The 17,015-nt window shown below is 42.2% G+C and overlaps 1 long non-coding RNA gene across 1 annotated transcript; it reads left to right on the plus strand.

Annotated features, from left to right (window-relative positions):
• Positions 1-1,014: 1,014 nt before the first annotated feature.
• On the plus strand, positions 1,015-12,650 carry LOC113969090. The gene is made up of 4 exons (XR_003534743.1): positions 1,015-1,098; positions 4,945-5,109; positions 9,247-9,372; positions 11,712-12,650. It is a non-coding gene; the product is annotated as an uncharacterized LOC113969090 (long non-coding RNA).
• The last annotated feature ends 4,365 nt before the right edge of the window (positions 12,651-17,015 follow it).

The following is a 17,015-nucleotide window of genomic DNA, read 5'->3' on the forward strand; positions in this document are numbered from 1 at the left end:
TGCTACCGTAGGCCTGACAAGGAGCAGGACATGAAGCTCTCTGCATGCGACTGCCAGCATCCAGGCTGTGTCTGCAGCTGCCCAGCCTGCCCAAGAGGAAAGGACAGCATCAGGGATGTTAAAAGAACACAGTGATTGGTGTTAGGTGCAATGAATTCATGGGGTTTAGTGCTTGGCAGAGTTACCTCATTTCCTAGGTTTATTTTTGGAAGAATTGTTTGTAGGTCACCTTTGAGAGTGAGTCCTGAGAGGACAACTATTTGGGGAAAAACCCTCTCCCCTTGATAAAGATGAGCTTCTGTCCTCTGTCAGCCAGACTGGGACAGGCATCCCTGTGGGTGGTGGAAGCCCTGTGTCACCCACCTCGTCTGCTGTTTGGTGCAGTGGCTGTGGGACACTACAGGGGACTGTGTACTGAGCTAGGGCTCTGTGCCAGTCTGGCAGGGAAGGTTTTTCTCTTGGTGTGGTGATTCCAAGGCATTGTGCTCATGGCTCTGTCTGTGATTGCTCAGTCCTCCAGTGCTGTACATGTTCAGCAGGGACATCAAAAACCTGAGTCTAAGTCCTACACCAGGCACGGGTGCTGCTTTTTTAGTGATCACAGCCCTTCCACCAGTCCTGTGCTGTCCCTGCCATCCCACAGCCTCCGCTACACTCCTCTCACTTTTTCTGTCCCACACACATTGGTGACTCTCCTGTGACCTCACAGATAATAAACCTCTTCTCAAAAGCTGTCTCTTTAGCCAAAACCTGGTTGCAGCCAGGCCTAGGGAAGAGAACTAACAGAAGTCTGTGCCCTGCTGTATTCCCACAGCTGTGTGTAGAGGACTAGTTTAGCACAGAAACATATACGCAAATCCCTCTGTATTTCCTGGACAATATCAAATATTTATTTAAACATACACCTGTTGGAGCTAGCATTGGCCAGCACAACAGCTGACCTATCTCCTGGTTTTCTGTCCCTACAGTGGTTCTAAGGAGCACCCACATGTGCTGCAGAGCAAGAGGTGGTCCTGGACCCACAGTCCCATCTCCATCGCTCACTTGGCTGGCAGTACCTAAGGGGAATAAACACCACATCATCTAAGAATCCTATGGGTATGCTTATTGCCTCAATGTAGAAATTAATTTCTCTTATACATAAATAAAATATGAGTCACTGGAGGGATTTGCAATTACAGTAAGAACTTTACTATCTTCTCTTCTAGTACTTTAGTATTTTTCTAGTACTTTTCTTTTTCTTATTGTATGCATGACACCTAAATAAGCAATCCAGTGATTTTAATAACAAAGATTAGCTGCTATCAGAAAGGTTTGGAGATGCAATTCAGATAAGCTATCCAAAATGTACATTGGTACCTGTAAGCTATATCTATATTGTAATTCATACTGGAATTGAATTTATTATTGGTTTTGCCCTTCTTTGCTAAGTGAATTGTCTTTTCAGGTCTGTTTGTCATTATGAGACAAATTTGGATAAAGAATCTTTGAGCAAGGATTGTTAGTGTGCATCATGAGGCTGCTCACTCTTCATAGTCCATGGTCCTTCATGTGCCCTTGGCTACCTCTGTCATCTCTAGGTGGATAACAGAAGTCTTCCAAGTAAAAGAACAGAAAGCAAGAGAGAAAAAAAATCATAATACACTTCTGGTGTGACTCTTTAAAAATTCTTTATTCCTTTGGCACAATGGAATACTTCCTAGAATTTTCAGATCAGCAGCTATGTCTGTGTATAATTACCAGTCTTTAACCAAAGACAGAAGACCCAACATGTTCCTGTATCTCAGCCCACTCTGTGTAAAATGAAGACAACAATCCTCCCCTTTCCAGTCTGTTGCTGTGCTCTGGTGATGATGTTCGTGGTCTCCCTTGGTGCAGTGCATTCACATCTCCCAGACTATACTGGACCTTGTTGCAGTCATCTGGCATTGACACAAATTGCCACCTACTGCAGCAGAGCAGGTATATTTGGGTATGTAAAGGAGAGGTTGGAGCAGGATGGCTTTAGTTTCAGAGGGTTTCTTGCTTCCCAAGGCATATGGGGTGAATGGGAATAGGTTCAGAGAGAACTGTGTGCTGGAATTCCTCTGGTCCCTCTCCTCTTGTGAGGGCACATGATACCTTCAGGTGTAGTATGGCTGAAAAGTCCTCCATGGGCTTCACCTGCACATAGCCTATCCTTCCTCCCATAACCCACTCAGCATTCAGTGCTTAGGAGGGATGTCCAAACAGCAGGCTAAGGACTGTGCTGCTGTAAAATTCTGCAAACTTCCTGGCAGTTTGTGAGCAAGCTGCCTTATATTTTTCTGCCTTTGTGGCAAAAGATTCATTAATTTGGAAAGGTAGTGCTGTGGCCTTGCAAAAAAGATACTCATCCATACCTGACAATTAATTATATCAAGATCCCATTTCCCCTGGCCTTTTGTTGTGCTTGTACCCAGTTCTAAACAGCATCCTTGAGCTCTGGGTAGTTCAGCAAAATAAATGGGCCATCTGCAAAACTGTATACACTGCTTTTTCAATTAGATGAGAAGTGAAAATATGCAATATAGCAATTTATAGCTTCTGGTTACAGCCTTGGAGAATGCAGTCATAGACCGTCATGGTCTGTCTATGCAAGGCCATCCTCCTTTTTCTTCTGTTTCTCTGTTGTGTGATCATTATCAACAATGCAAAGCCATATGTTAGTTACCATGGTGGAGGGGCTGCTCCCACAACCGTCTGAGCAGAGCACATTCTAAACATTGCAGTCTGGAGCCCAAAATACCACAGCAGTAACAGAATCCTTTCTCCAAGTGGTTGCCAGCACTCTCTCCTACAGAAGACCCCTAAGGACGCAGGCCTTTTCAGCATACTTCCTTCAAACAGAGCCTTACATCCGTTGTTCAGATATCATGTGTTCACATTTGTCTTGAATTAACCTGCACAGTGACTTTTTAGAGACTCAAAGCGAAAAAGAATCTGTCCTTCCACCAATAGGAACCAAAAAGGAAGTTTTATATATATATATATGTGTATTGGTAGGCTTCCAGTACTTCACGCTACCAAACCATGAAGACAGCTGATGCAGAGCCTAGATTAGGATTAAAAATAAACACAGGAGATGTTCTGCCCTGCATAGTTTGGATGGCTCCAATTTTCAAAATACATATTTAAAACCCCCAACAGTTATATTTGAATTCTTATTAAAGACCCTGGGCGAAATTTAAATAACATTAATGTAGACTAAACAGCAGTGAAACTGTGCTAGTACAGGCTTTACCCTCAAGAAAGCTTTCAAAATCCCAGCTCCTCTGCTTATCTGTTAAGCCGAGCTGGAGATGGGAGGCCAGGTCAATAATATTTAAATTGTTTTTGCCGAACTGACGGGAAAAGTCACCAGCTCAGGTCCAAAACCTATTCACAGCACACTGATGGGGATGGAACTGAAGAAGTGAAGGATTTGCTCTGAGAGCTGGATAGTCTTTGGCATCATTCCCTCTCCCTCGCCTTTCCACGTGTGCTGCCATGGAGCTCTATTCTCCCATTGTGTGATCCGCCCTGATGCTTCCCTTCCCAGGCATTCCTCCAAGCTGGGGGGAGTCAGGGCTGCAGCCATGAAAATATGTCTCGTGCAAACGAAAAACTGGCCCTGGAGGTATATTCGCATGAAACTTTCTGGTTAAAGTCTTGATGCGTGTTCCTCTGGGTATTTTCTTCAGCTTGCCTCTTGTATTGCTACTTATTTTCAGGAGCTAGCATCCAATATCTTTGCTTTCTACACAGAAAATTGCTCATTACTTGTATTTTCGCCCTCTGATTGCTAGTTAATGAAATTTGTTCCAGCTTTAACATCATTGCCATGAGCTACAAAGAATCATTTGTCTCAGCTGCCTGGGGCCAGGCTCGTTTCTGCTGCAGCTCACAGACGGCATAGTTATCCAGGAGACTGCAAGAATGCAATCAAGAATAATGCAAAAATGGGTAAAAGCCAAGGCTCATCAATCTTTGGTGCTATGCTATGGCATCTGTATTGTACTCCGAGCCATGTAGCTTGAACACATTAGCATATGGAGCTGTTTGGTCACTTTCTGGCATCTTGTTCCTTTGGAAAAGTAACTGCAAATGTTAAGGTGTTTGTGTCAAGTGAAGAAATAGCATAGTACCAGCCTGTGCAGGCCATGCTGTTAAACAAGGTGGTATCTGAGTGTCTGTGGTGTATTTCCCTTCCATCCCAGCAGCATCCCTCCCCTGTGCTTTAAAGAGAGGGCCTTACCCATAATATTCATGTCACCTATCATCTGCTCTGCAACTTAGAAAACTCGAAGGGCCCAGTTCAAGAACCCAAAGCAATTTAGCAGCACATCCCTGATAATGTCAAAGTAACAAATGGTAAATGCTGTCTCTAGCTTTATTTGGCTTTTGTATTGTGAGATGTTGCTCCTTTAGTTTTGGAAATGATAATCCAGCTATTCTCCATCACTTTATATTAAATATCTGGTGGAGTGCTTAAGAGGTGGACCCAGGTTTCCTGTGGCCACAGGTATTAAGACCTGTAACTGTTAAATTGCAAATCTTATTAAATATGTTGATGGTTTTACTTTACTTTATGCCCCAGCCTCTATCACATCCAGCCTTGTTCCAATCAAACAGCTCTGTCTTCCAGTAGCTTTCTCCTTGGCTACCCTTTCCCACCAAACCACCTACCACCGATGCTCTGTTGGTGCTTCAGATGTTACATTCAGCTTCCTTGTTGCTTTTACTCCTCCAAGTAATATTTTGGAATAGTTCTAATTATACAGCATGTTCAGATTTCACACACTATTATTAGCAAATACATGTTTACTCTGGCTTTCCTCGTTTCAGCTGAATCTGTGAGCTATATCCCATGTAATAACTTTGACTGAAAAATACTTGGATCCATTCTGTGCAAAGGTGAAGTTTAATATCCTTTTTTGTCATTAGGGACAAAGTCTTCTACACCTTTAGGTCTGAGTTTTCAGAGGACTACAGCTCCCATGATCCCCAAGAAGAACTGGACCTGAGCTTCAACAGCGATGCACTTTGGGAAGAGGAGGAAGTATACAAAATAATTTCCCTTGCTTAAGCAAGAGAAGTAAAGTTTTGAAGGTAAATAGGGAATCCTAAATAGGGAGTAGTAAACTCTGCTGGAAAATTTAAGTGGAAATCTGTGATAGTAATACAAGAGAGTTCCAAAGGACTGAGAGAGGCAGCTAAGGAACTCTAAGGAAACGGCTGATTTGTCAAGTAGAAGGGCTGTTAACAAGGAGTTTATACATGTTTAAGGCAGGATGGCTGATGAGTTAAAAGAATGAGAGTTCTAAGGAAGAAATTTAGATTCTAGTGAAGAGAAAGGAAGAGGAAGACTGAAGGTACGAAATGCTTGCTTCTGTGCCCAGTGTGAGCCCGTTGGTCTTTAGAGGCACAGTGGGATGAAGGTTCCTATTCCTCCTGCACAGGGAGAAACACTGTGATTGGGAGTGAGGAAGGTGATAGGTGCTTTTTGACTGTTAGAGCAGCTTTATTTTTTGTAATGGGCTGTACAAGGGGTAAGGGCTTAACTGGAGAATTAAAGTGACCCACCTGTCTGTGGTATAGGGTGAGCTGCTGGGATAAGAAACTCAGATACAGACTAGCTGATAGCAAGTAGTAAGAGGTAGTTGGAGGTAGCCCCGTGTTTCCTGTGTCTCTGCCTACACCTGCAATCTCCTTTTTGATCTCTCCTTTCGAAACTGGAGGTGTTGCTGATGATCTAACCAGCACCTGACTAGCCAGACATTTGTACTTGGAGGGTAGCTGCATCGTATGATGGGGGAGTGGCTGTCACCCTGGAGAATCCTTTCAGAGGATTACCCCAAAATCCTCATAATTTTCCTTTCAGCCTTAAACCACCCCCTTCCATCCAGTCAAAAATGAACAAACTTGAAAGGCCCAGAGTGTTGAAATGGTGTGCAGAGAGAAGAGCCAAGCTCCACACTACCAAGAAAACCTGAGGATGCACTTTCTGATGTTTATTGTGTATTCTGATTTCACTGTGTATTTCTATAGAGTGAAATTATATTGTAATTCAGGAAAGTCCTCCCCATCTCCCCCAGCTCAAAACAATATAGCCAAACCAGTCAGCATTAGATGTTTAAAAAGATTCACTGCAGTATTTAAATTGTTGGTCTGACTTCTTCTGTGGCTGATTACACTAATCCTCAGGAACAGAAAATACCTTTCTGTAAAATACCAATAGTAAAAAAAAAAAAGTCTTACTAGGTCAGGCTAGCTACTGAAAATGCTCTGCACCTTTCTGACCTCTGCTGTGGCTATCTAATAGCTCTTATGGATTAATTCAGGGACAGTAGCAGTCTTTATTCTGGTTTTGGATTTGTGCTTGGCTTTGCACTGATATAAATACTAGATAAACTAAAATTGAGATTTTGAGGGTTTTAATGTTAATTGTGGAGCTACATCTATTTGAGATTGATTTCCCTTGAGATTGTTTTTTCCTCTGAGAACTTCTTTTGCCAATACCAGTGTTTTCCCTTCTTGACTTGAACCTCTTGGTTTCATTAAAACTGGTTTTATATAGTGTGTCTTTGAGTAAGGCTAGAGAATAAACGTCTCTCTTATTTTAAGATGAATTATTTGTTGGAAGGCTATTTTGTTTAGAATAAGAATGTGTATCTGCACCCCTGTCTAGTCTGCTTGAACTAGTTCTGCCCCAGATAGATGAAGCAGTTTAGTTGTAGTTACAATAAACTTGACAAAGAGTGTAAAAGCTGTCTAAGAAGCAGGATAAATTGCTTGAGCTCATCTCTAGGCCACCAGTAGGATCAGAACCAGTTAATTAGTGTGTGTCCCATGCTCCAGTGTAGATTTGTCACACACTGAGAAACTGGCATTGTCCTCACAATGGACATAGCAGAAAGCTTCCCAAATCCAGGCATCATTGGCCTTTTAAAAAATGGTTTGCAAGTACAGCTCACACCTTAGTGCTGTGTGAATGCCAGCTTTGCTCCTCTTTTTTCCTGATCACGATGATCAGTGATGCATTCACTGCTGAAAGCAGGGAAATCCAAATCCTGGTCTTTCATGGAGCGGGGCAGGGGAAACAAGACTGAATGGTGGGACCTGGCTGCGGAATCAGTGAAGTGGGATGATGCGTACATGCACATGTAAAACGGGAGCTGCACTGCAATAGGAACTACAGCTCAAAAGTGCAATGCTACCTCTGGCTGCATGGAATAACATGGATTCAGCAGCACCCTGCATTTTGTCTGTGCGGCCAGAGAGCACCCTGCAATTTGTTTGTGTGGATGGAACCGTTCCAAAGCGTGCAGGATCACACTGCTGCTGGAGCACTTTGTCCTCCCTGCTGATGCACAGCAGTGCCTGCAGCCCCTCAAGGAGCGTGCTGGGGCTTTGCTCACCTTCTTTCTTGCTGCTTGGCTAGTTTCTTCCTTTCTTTTCTCCCTTCTTTTCTGTACTATAACAGAGTGGGAAAAGTAAAGTTAGGTGTTTTTGAAGCACTGCAATGCACACAAACCAGCTCTAAGTGAGCCCTGAGTGGAAAATCTGTGCTGCACAGCGTGGTCATCACAGCATGCAGTGGGTGTGAGCTGATAGGAAAGACTGCCAGGCTGGTGAGGAGCCCAAAGGACCAGGCATCCTAATGGTACTTTGCCAGTGGCAGTGTTTGTGAGAAACAGAATAAAACTAATTTGTGAGTTAGTTTTAAAATGGTAATTTATTTTGCTTGATGGGCCTGGACACTGTATGAAGTCAGCATCAGTTACCAGAGTATGCTGTAACCCCTCTTCAAAGCCCTGCACAAGTGGTACTTGTAATGCAGGTGGTGTCCACATTTTCTGAAGGGAAAACAGAAGAGCAGTTCAATGGGGAATAGGGGAGATGATCCAGCATGTAACTCCAGAGCTGCTGACCATCAGATCTGTGCTCTGGACCCTCTTTTGTTAGCTGAAATAAGCAAGTAGAAATGCAAAGCTGGAGACATGTGAGTTTCTAACTGAGAAGCAGAACGACCAAGCAGCTAATTGGGAGGAGGCTAGCTCCAACTTGTACAGCTGTTCTGTCCCAACAGCTTGCCTGATGGTGTAATACATCAAAAACAACAATAATCCTGCTGTCCAGTAACATGTATGGGCTAGTTACTATAATCTGAACCGCAGATGAAAGCAGAGATGCAGGAAGGAACATCACAGGTAAAGCCAACCCAAATCTATAATGACAAGTCATTCAAAGGATTGGTCATTGAGATGACAGACTCTGACTTACATGGGCTTCCGCCACTTACCAGACTTCCATTTGCTGCCCATAAGCCAACAGCTTCATTCCCTGTTTTGCCCTTTGGCAACATCCAACTACCAAAATTTCTAATGCAGTTTTATGTGTGGAGCTTGCTGGGGTTCTCAGGCAACACCTCTTTTCGCACATGAAAGAGTGATCTCTTCGATGGGATCAAAGAGAAGATATCATTGCCTGCTTCTATGCCTAAAGTGAGAGAATTTTTAATTGAATAAGACATATTTATATCTTTTGAGGCTGTTTTTCTAATGTTGGCTAACATCCTCAGCTATATGCCTTGGTTCCCATGCTTTGGGGAAAAGAGGTGGGAATAGCAATGGAATATTCTGATGCCAAAACAGTGACTGGCACTGAGCAGAAAGGTCACTGCTGTCATGCAAGCTCCCTGATCTTTGGGCTCTTCTGAGAAGTACTGCTTATGGAATGACTGTCTGAAAATCCATCCAATGTTAAGGATTGTTCCTGTAATTCCTGTGTCTTCTTGCAAGTTGCAAATATTCCTTGCACAATCTTTTAGAAAGGGAAAATGATGCAGAGCTCTTGATTTGCCATCCAGTACCACTTTGTACTCAAATTAATCCTGAAGAATCTTTTGAATCCATGCATGTCACCAAAATATAATTAAGATTACCCAATAGAGCTCTTGATTCATAGGACTGGGACTAATGAGCACCAGTAAAGTACAAATTGTATTGGGTAATCTCTGTGTTTGGACACACAATCCTTCAAGCCAAATCATTCTTGTAGGCCTGGGAAATCCTTGAATGAAAATTTCTACCATTGCCACAGATCTTCATTAAAATGCAGAGCAAAATCCTCTGTATTCCACCCGCTGTGTAATACTGAGAAGAAAACACAGTGAGTAAAAATCCTGCTCTAATGGTTAAATTCCTCCCAACCTAAAGTAGACATCTTTTTTCCTTATGGCTGCAGATACAAGACCTTGGATGAAGCTCCTGTCAGCAGTTGAGTCTGATCAAGCACTGTGTGCATCTGACAGCCAGCTTGGCACCACCTCACCACATGCAGCAACAGGGCTCCAATGGATTCCACAAGCAAGTAGGCCTGAAAGGCATATTAATTTTTAATTAAATGTTGAACTTTCAAGTTTGGAAGGCTTCCTCAAGATATGTCTCAGTAATATGTATGAATGAGGAGGTAGTTCTTAAGCTATGTATTGTTGGTAAGCAAACTAAAACTCCCTAGTGAGAATAAATTTATACATACATGTGTATGTGGGAGGGGGTGTATATACACATATATATATATTTTAAAGACATCTGGTACAGTAGCACCTTTGCAGCAAGGAGAGCCTCCTGCCTTGCTCTGGTTTGCATTCAGTGCTGCAGCAGTTTCACAGACCTTTATGGCTGGGGCAGCTCACCCAGGAGCAGGGAGTCTCTGCTGGTGCAAAGAGCTTCAATCACAAGGAAAAATCCTAAAAATAATGTCATAATCTAATGCTGAGATGCATGGAAAGAGCTTGGCAGAGTTATGTACAGGACTAATTGGTGTGGTATAGCTTTCTGTGCAGGGAAGGTTGGCTTGCTTGGGGTTTTTTTGGTGATGAATATCTAGGGAAAAGAGACATGGAAGAGGACACAACGAGAGAGATAGAAAGTGTTAATGGTTTGGGCTCTGGAAACATGTGACTAGAAAATTAATGTTGTTCCCTATGGAAAGAATTGCACCTGTTTCATCACATGTTTTTTTTTCAGCCATTTAGCCCTCTTCAGATCACATGAGTTTTTTAGGAGTTTGGCAGAAGGTATGCTGAGCCAGACTTTGTTGCACGTCTCTTCTTTCTGGATGCATTCTTACAACGGGAAAGTGTAGGAAAGAAAGCAACTCTGGAATATCCTAGCATTTTGCTCTCATAGGTAACTGTATATGTTTTCTTGTTAGTAAGCACTGCATGTCACTCTTTCAACAGCCCAGCACTGTATTTACTGTGTGGTAAATTTATTTGGTATTTACCCAAGTGTGTGTGGTAATACCACAGCTCCTGTATATGATGCACCATTACACAAAACTCCAGTAAACAAGTAACTTTTAATCATTTCTGTCCCTTTCAGAAGTGCATTTGTATATGTGTTCTCTAACCCATGGTGAAAAAGTGTTTGTAATATATTCTTAAGAGTAACAGATGTATTTGAATAAGGGATGTCTGTTAATTGGGATAAATCCTAGAAGTCAGAGTAGTTCTGAAATGTGAAAGCAGCATTAGATAAAAATTAAATTAAAAAAAAAAAACCAACAAAAACAAAACCAAAAAAAACCACCAACCAAACCAAACCAAAAAAATCCCAAACACATGCCACTCTCCCTGAGTGAAAATCTACAATTAAATGACTCACCATTTTAACTAATCAAAAAATTCTTTAGACGTGTTTCTGCTAGGGCCACTGGCCCAGCATTGGGCTGATTGATGGGGCTTATGCAATGATTTTTAGGACTTTCCACTCTGGTCAAAAATCTTCCCAACTCCTAATAGTCCAGCTGGCCCAGAGATGGAGTGGGGGATGTCTTCATAAATCCTGCATTCAAAAATGCAGGGGTTTCTTTGCCAATCTAAGTATGTATAAGTCTTTGGTACTTTTCCAACTACTCACTTAAATAAGATCATGTATTGAGCACTAGGTGTGAAAGAAATATACATGTCTTTAAAAGCTAACAAGAAAAGGATTTTTGTTTGTTTAATTTAGAAGCTGGCATTATGCCTCCTGCTCTTTACAGTTGCTAATAGCAGTCAACTTCCATCTCTGCCAGGCCCTGAGAATGGCAAGAGACGCTGGGGACACAAGAGAACAGGATTTACACCTTTCCATTTGGCTGACTTTGCCTAATTTGGCAGAGGAAAACTCTTTGGCATTCCTGGTTTTAAGAAATCTGCAAACTAAGAGAGGTTTGCTGAACTGTTGCCTAATGTCTAGGAGCTGCTAAACTGTGATAGCGTTTCAACACCAAAATGGCTAAAATAGCACAAGTGTTGCTCCTGTAATCTCCAAAACACCTCAGGACAACCCTAGAATTTACTTATTTATATTTTTCTGAACAACCTGGTACTGGAGGCAAGGTTTGCAGTTCACAGTCATCCCACATGCACTTCAGTAATGCACACGATTGTTAAATTCCTGTTCTGCTAAGATGCCTACTTGATTTAAAAAGCAGAAAGTCTTTGAGGAGGGGAATTCTTGAAGGTCTTCAGCTAAGGTGAACCCAAACCCTTGCAAGTTAATTAAGAGCCTTCTTAAAGGCATGTGGATTGATGGCAAGGTCACAAAAGAACACCAGCCTTTTTGGGGGGAACTCTGGGTGCGTAGATCAAAGATTATGCTCAAGAAAATGAAAGGAAAAAAAAAAAATCCTGCTCAGTACCTTTGTATACCTTTGCCCAGGGCCAAGAGGAAGTAAAGGTGGCCCTTCCTCTGCTAAGCTGCTGCTGGGAGACAGGGGAGCTGGACCCCTCTGCCATTGCCTCCCACTGTGAGGACTCAAGGCTCAGGGTGAGGGGTGTCAGGAGAGGAAGCCCTGCTGCCTCCCAGCGAGTCAGTGACCATGGATGCTGCTGCCCTGGTGCTCCTCCAACAGCCTTTCCAGCAGGGGACTGGCCCTGCTGCTGCCCCTCTTCAACTTGGAGGAAATGTTTGCCAGTGACTCAGGGAACAGGGGCTGGAGCTTTAGGAATAAACTCTTTTTTCACAGGCAAATGAGTGGGAAGTGTTTCCAATATATGTGCATATGTACAGTTGTCCTGCTACTGGAGACATCAGAAATGTCCCTTGTAATAGCCTTTAAAGGAAAATGGAAGGAAATTTCAAGCAGTATTGACCAAAAACTACAATTGTATAATTTGAAAAATGCCAGAATATTTGGTTTGTTTGGTATTTTCACCTCCTTTTTGTGTTTTTTTTTTATACTACACTCATGAAACCAATAGAAAATAATGAAGCATACAACTGAATCCATATTACAGAACGCAAAAGGTTTCTTATAATAACATGTACCTATCCCTAGTTGTTATAATTTCTCAATTAGAAGAACCAAAAAAGTTGGTGAGGGAGATTATAGTTGAGCAGTTTGTAGGATTTTTTTTCTTTTATTCCTCCACTCACAGCAAGACATTGGCAGAATCCCATTGAACTGAGAAGAAGATAATTAGATTCCAGAAATAATTCTTATTGCCTGTCTTAAAATTACTACTCGTATTCTCTCTCTGTATTGAAACAGAAGTGTTTTACAGATTCAGATTTTTTTTATAGTGGTATTGAACTTTCTGTTTGCTCAAATTAAGAAATATCAATGGTATGTGCAATAAAAATTGATTTTCAAGAGTGCTATGTGCAATGCAGCTCATTTGAGGAATATTGCTTTGCTTGTGCTATATGGGCAGAATCTGCAGGCTGTCTGACAGCATTTTAAATGGAAGTAGTGATTTTAGTAATGACATGAATAAAACATCCCCTAGCCATGAAGCTGGAGCCAAATAAACCTTACGTTTTGACCACAGCTGATTTCAATCCCTAGAAAGAATCTGGGTCAGAGAGAGACACCAAGGAATGTGATTGCCAACATGAGTATCGCCTGGAAAAGGTGTCACTGTTTTCTCAGTTGTTTTTTTTGTTTTGTTTTTGGTTTTGTTTTTATCAGCACAGCAGGCTTGTGTAAAGTACATCTGTAGCAATGAACTTTTCTTAATACACTGCATTCGCATTAGGAAGATTTTGCCATACATCTGATCCATCCATCCTGGAAAAATAGTCTTGCATAAAGATTTTTATTCTAGTGTATGTAGCTCTTCATCCATGTTTTTTTTCTGCATTTTGTCTTTTAATCTCTTGAGAAACTGTAGCCATTTCATGGGAGTGGGTCTGTGCTACCAATTATTATCCTCTCACCAAGGACATTCTTTATTTAGGTATTTCCTGAAGGTCAAACAAATAACTCATTGGCATCAACAGTTTGCTTTTACCTTGCATCCATGTCATGACTTAAAAAAGCCAAGCTCAGCACACGTGGGCCTGCTTTGCCAAGCCCACTGGACTTGAGAGGTATATGCATACATAGGGGTTCTCATGGATGATCACACCAGGTTCAAGATATCTGGCATGTGATCTTTTTGGGGTTTTCCCTCATTTGCTTTAGGTCTCCTTTCAGACTGAAAGTCCAAGAACCATAATCCTGTTCCTGAAAACACACCTTCCTTCCCACCACACCTTCCCCATAACCTGCCTTTCCTGCATCATTTGCAAGCCTTTTTATTTATTTTTTTGTGCTTGTCTAGTGCCAGATATAAGTACTGTTTGTTGGCTCTTAGATAACAGGGTAGTAAAGATAGTAGCAATAATCTCATGGTTCGAAGAGGCATCTTGTCTGAATTTATTGTCATGGTATAAAATCTGTTAAAAGATCACTTTTTGCATTGAACTCAACATTGTGATTTGAGAGCTGTTTAAAGGCTGAAGGACACTTGTGTTTTTCATGGATGTTTCACATTTTTTAAGCAGAACTAAAAAAATGGGCATTTGTACTATGCAACTTGCTTGACTACTTGGTAGTTGTGTGCCATTACCATTTTGCAAACCCCTTTTACTGCTGAAAGTCTTGCTCTCTCTACCTCTGGTTTTGCATTTTCACCATAGCCAGGAGTTACCACCATAGCCAGGAGTTACCACATGCACAACTCTGCCCAAAAGGTGTATCCAGGGAATAAATGCACACTCCTCTGTTTCAGGCGAGTTCTGCTGGGTCAGATCAAACGGCTGACAAAGGCAGGCTTGCACTAACCAGTATGCTTTGTCTCAGGCAGATTAGGAAAAGAGTAGAACAATTCCAATTTAGTGAGCTACAGGGAGAGCCTTGGTTTCTGGGAATGTCCATCCAGATGCCTGGCATCTTTAGCCTGCAGAACCAGGTCTGGAAGAGGATGTTTACCAGCTGTCTGTAAAATAATGACTGTTTTCTGAGGCTACAGTCACATGGTCGTTGTAGAAATGGCTTTGTGGCACTTGAAGATGTCCATTCCCAGCCATACACTGGAAATTACCCTTTTCCTGGTACAGCTTAGATGTCAGAATAAATCATCTGGGCACTCATCATGTGTTTCAGTGCAGAGGCATCAGGTTAGTAAGTGCTGGTAGGAGTGATGTGAGTTTACCCACCTGACATTCCACTGGAATTTAAGCACCAATTTTTTTACACAGCCCTTTATCCTCTGCCACGGGGCTGACTGTACAGCTGCTGTGGAGCAATGACAAACGCCTGGATGTTGGTCACATCTATAACTGGCACAGCTGCTTCTCCACTAAATACCTGACCCGAGACTGAAAATTAGTCACTTTGCTGTGCAAGGCTTTCTATGGCAGTGTAAAGGACCTGGAAAGGATGCAAACTACATCTGGCAAGAGGCTTGTCCTGTGCAGAAGTAATTTTTGAAACAATGCATATATTCTAGAAGAAAAAAAACTCCTGTGTGGGAAACCTAGAGTTTTTACTTAGATGTGAAAAGGCCAAAACATCATGTGTTTTAAGTATGCAAGGCAAGCAATTCTCTGTCACTTAGCAAACAGGAAACGTCAAAATAGCTGAGGCGTGAAAGTCACTAACAGCCACAAATAAAGTAATCTCTGGTGAGTGTAACCATGAAAAATGTGAAATGTGTTTCTCTCTCAATCATCAAAGCAACTTCCTCCAGTCCCACAGAAACTAAATTGGTAGTTAGACACTAGATCTCATAAGAATAAAAATTTGTCAGCTGTCTCAGACATTCTCCACCAGCACTGTGTGTGCCACAGCAAAGCAGCAGGTGAATGCTCCCAAAAGGCTACATTACCCACCCACATCTGCAGATGGTGCCAAGAGCTGCTGATGGTACTGCTACTGGAGTGCCTCAGTAAATCCAGAGCTTCTGGAAGAACGTGGCATTACTGGCTAGTCCTGAATAAACTCACCCCATTTGGACTCTGACTTGGTATTTTGCAAGTTACTAAGCTTCATTTGACAGGTTAAATAATGAAGGATCTGTCACATATGTAGATAAATAGTTGTAAGGAATAATTATCTTTGGTGCTGCATTGTTTTTGATCTTGCTTCAGTTTCCAACCAATTTGTTGGGCTGTCTTTTCCTACTTGATTGGAATGGCAGTACTCTTAGAAAACACTTTCCCATGTGGGTGCTTTATACACCAAAACCGGGTGACCCCTAACCTTCTGGGTTACCAAACAACACTAACCTTTTGGTAGGTGTTGGTGTAATATGATGGTACTGGTGCAGCATTTTAGCTTTTACTTGGGTCAGTGCACAATATTTTCTTCCATGATTTGTGACAGAAACTATTTTTGTTTTTTTTTCCTGAAAATTTGCCTTGAGTGTTTTGAAGCATCTGGCTCTTTGAGGCTATCTTCTGACACAATAGGTACCCACGCGTTCACCTCTAAGAGCAGGTTGTTGTGATGCGATAAAAAAACTTCTGAACCTGAACTATTTGTCTAACCACACCACTGCAGCTTTCACTGTTGGTTAAAACTACTGTACCATGATTTTTTTTTCTAATGTGAGCCTTGAACAAAAGGTTTGTTCCAGCCAGATCTCCTGTCACACTACTGAAACCTGTTTAAACTCTCCACTTGACAGTGAAGCAGTGGTTTCAAAGCTAGAAAATGAGGCTGTAACCTAAGAGTCTGCCTGTTCTTGATGTGAGAGCCTCCCCTGTTGTAGCAGTCACAGTGTAGTGAGGTCACAGGTATTCATACAGCTACAATGTACTGCTCTAGTCCCTGTTTGACAGAGACCAAGGCAGGGTGTGAAAGAAGCTGATGGTACAGTTCTTACAGCAGTTGCTGCTATAAGAGAAGCTGCAGTGCAGGTGAATTACAGGCCATTGCTTGTGTCATTTGCAGTCACGTTGTGCAAGATCACTGTCAAAGACACATTAGAGATGTGAGTTTGCACTTGAACTGAGGCTTGACTTTGCTAAGAACTTCAGTATTATTCCAACAATCTTGAAGTGGGTCAGGTACTGAAAGGGAAGCCAGTGCTGGTTGGACAGCATTAATTTTGGTTATTATGATGTGCATTGTCTGGTTAGACCTGTTTTTGAAATGTGCCACTACATGATGTGCTCATTACAGCAACCTCATCATCTCTCCTGCCAGTCCTCAGCACGCTGCCTGTAAACAGTCCACTCTGAGTCTGCTGGTGCTGGAGGCAGATCTTGTGCAACCGGTGGTGGAGGAGCCTGCTGTTGGGTTGGCTGGTGGGATGGAAAGCGATACAGAGCTCTGAGGGAGAGCCTAGGTTAAGCTGTGCCCATCAGCAAGGGTTTTGTCTGTAAGTCAGGTCAGTAAGAGAGATAATAGTGTTGAGACAGTACCTCAACATCTCTTTTTCTTCCTGCTCGCAAAAATATTTGAAAGTAATTTAGTCTGGTTTAATTTTGAAGCTGTTGAGCTGTTTAGACTGTCATATTTCAGCATTTACTCTGTTTGTGGTGACATTTAAATGCAACAGAAATTAAATTTAAACACAGCCCAGCCACATGTTCCAGGCAACAAGCTTCCATGAGGGAGCAAGCAAATAACTTTATGCTGCTTGTTTTCCTTCTTGTCTTGCCACTCCACTGCCTTTCACTGCACCTCCAGGCCTCTCAGCCACCCCTGCTGCCTCCAACATGTCAAAAAAGACCCCAAACCAAACACAAAAT

Source organism: Neopelma chrysocephalum, unplaced genomic scaffold, assembly GCF_003984885.1.
Source record: "Neopelma chrysocephalum unplaced genomic scaffold, ASM398488v2 Primary Assembly neopelma1_70, whole genome shotgun sequence".
Taxonomy (NCBI): domain Eukaryota; kingdom Metazoa; phylum Chordata; class Aves; order Passeriformes; family Pipridae; genus Neopelma; species Neopelma chrysocephalum.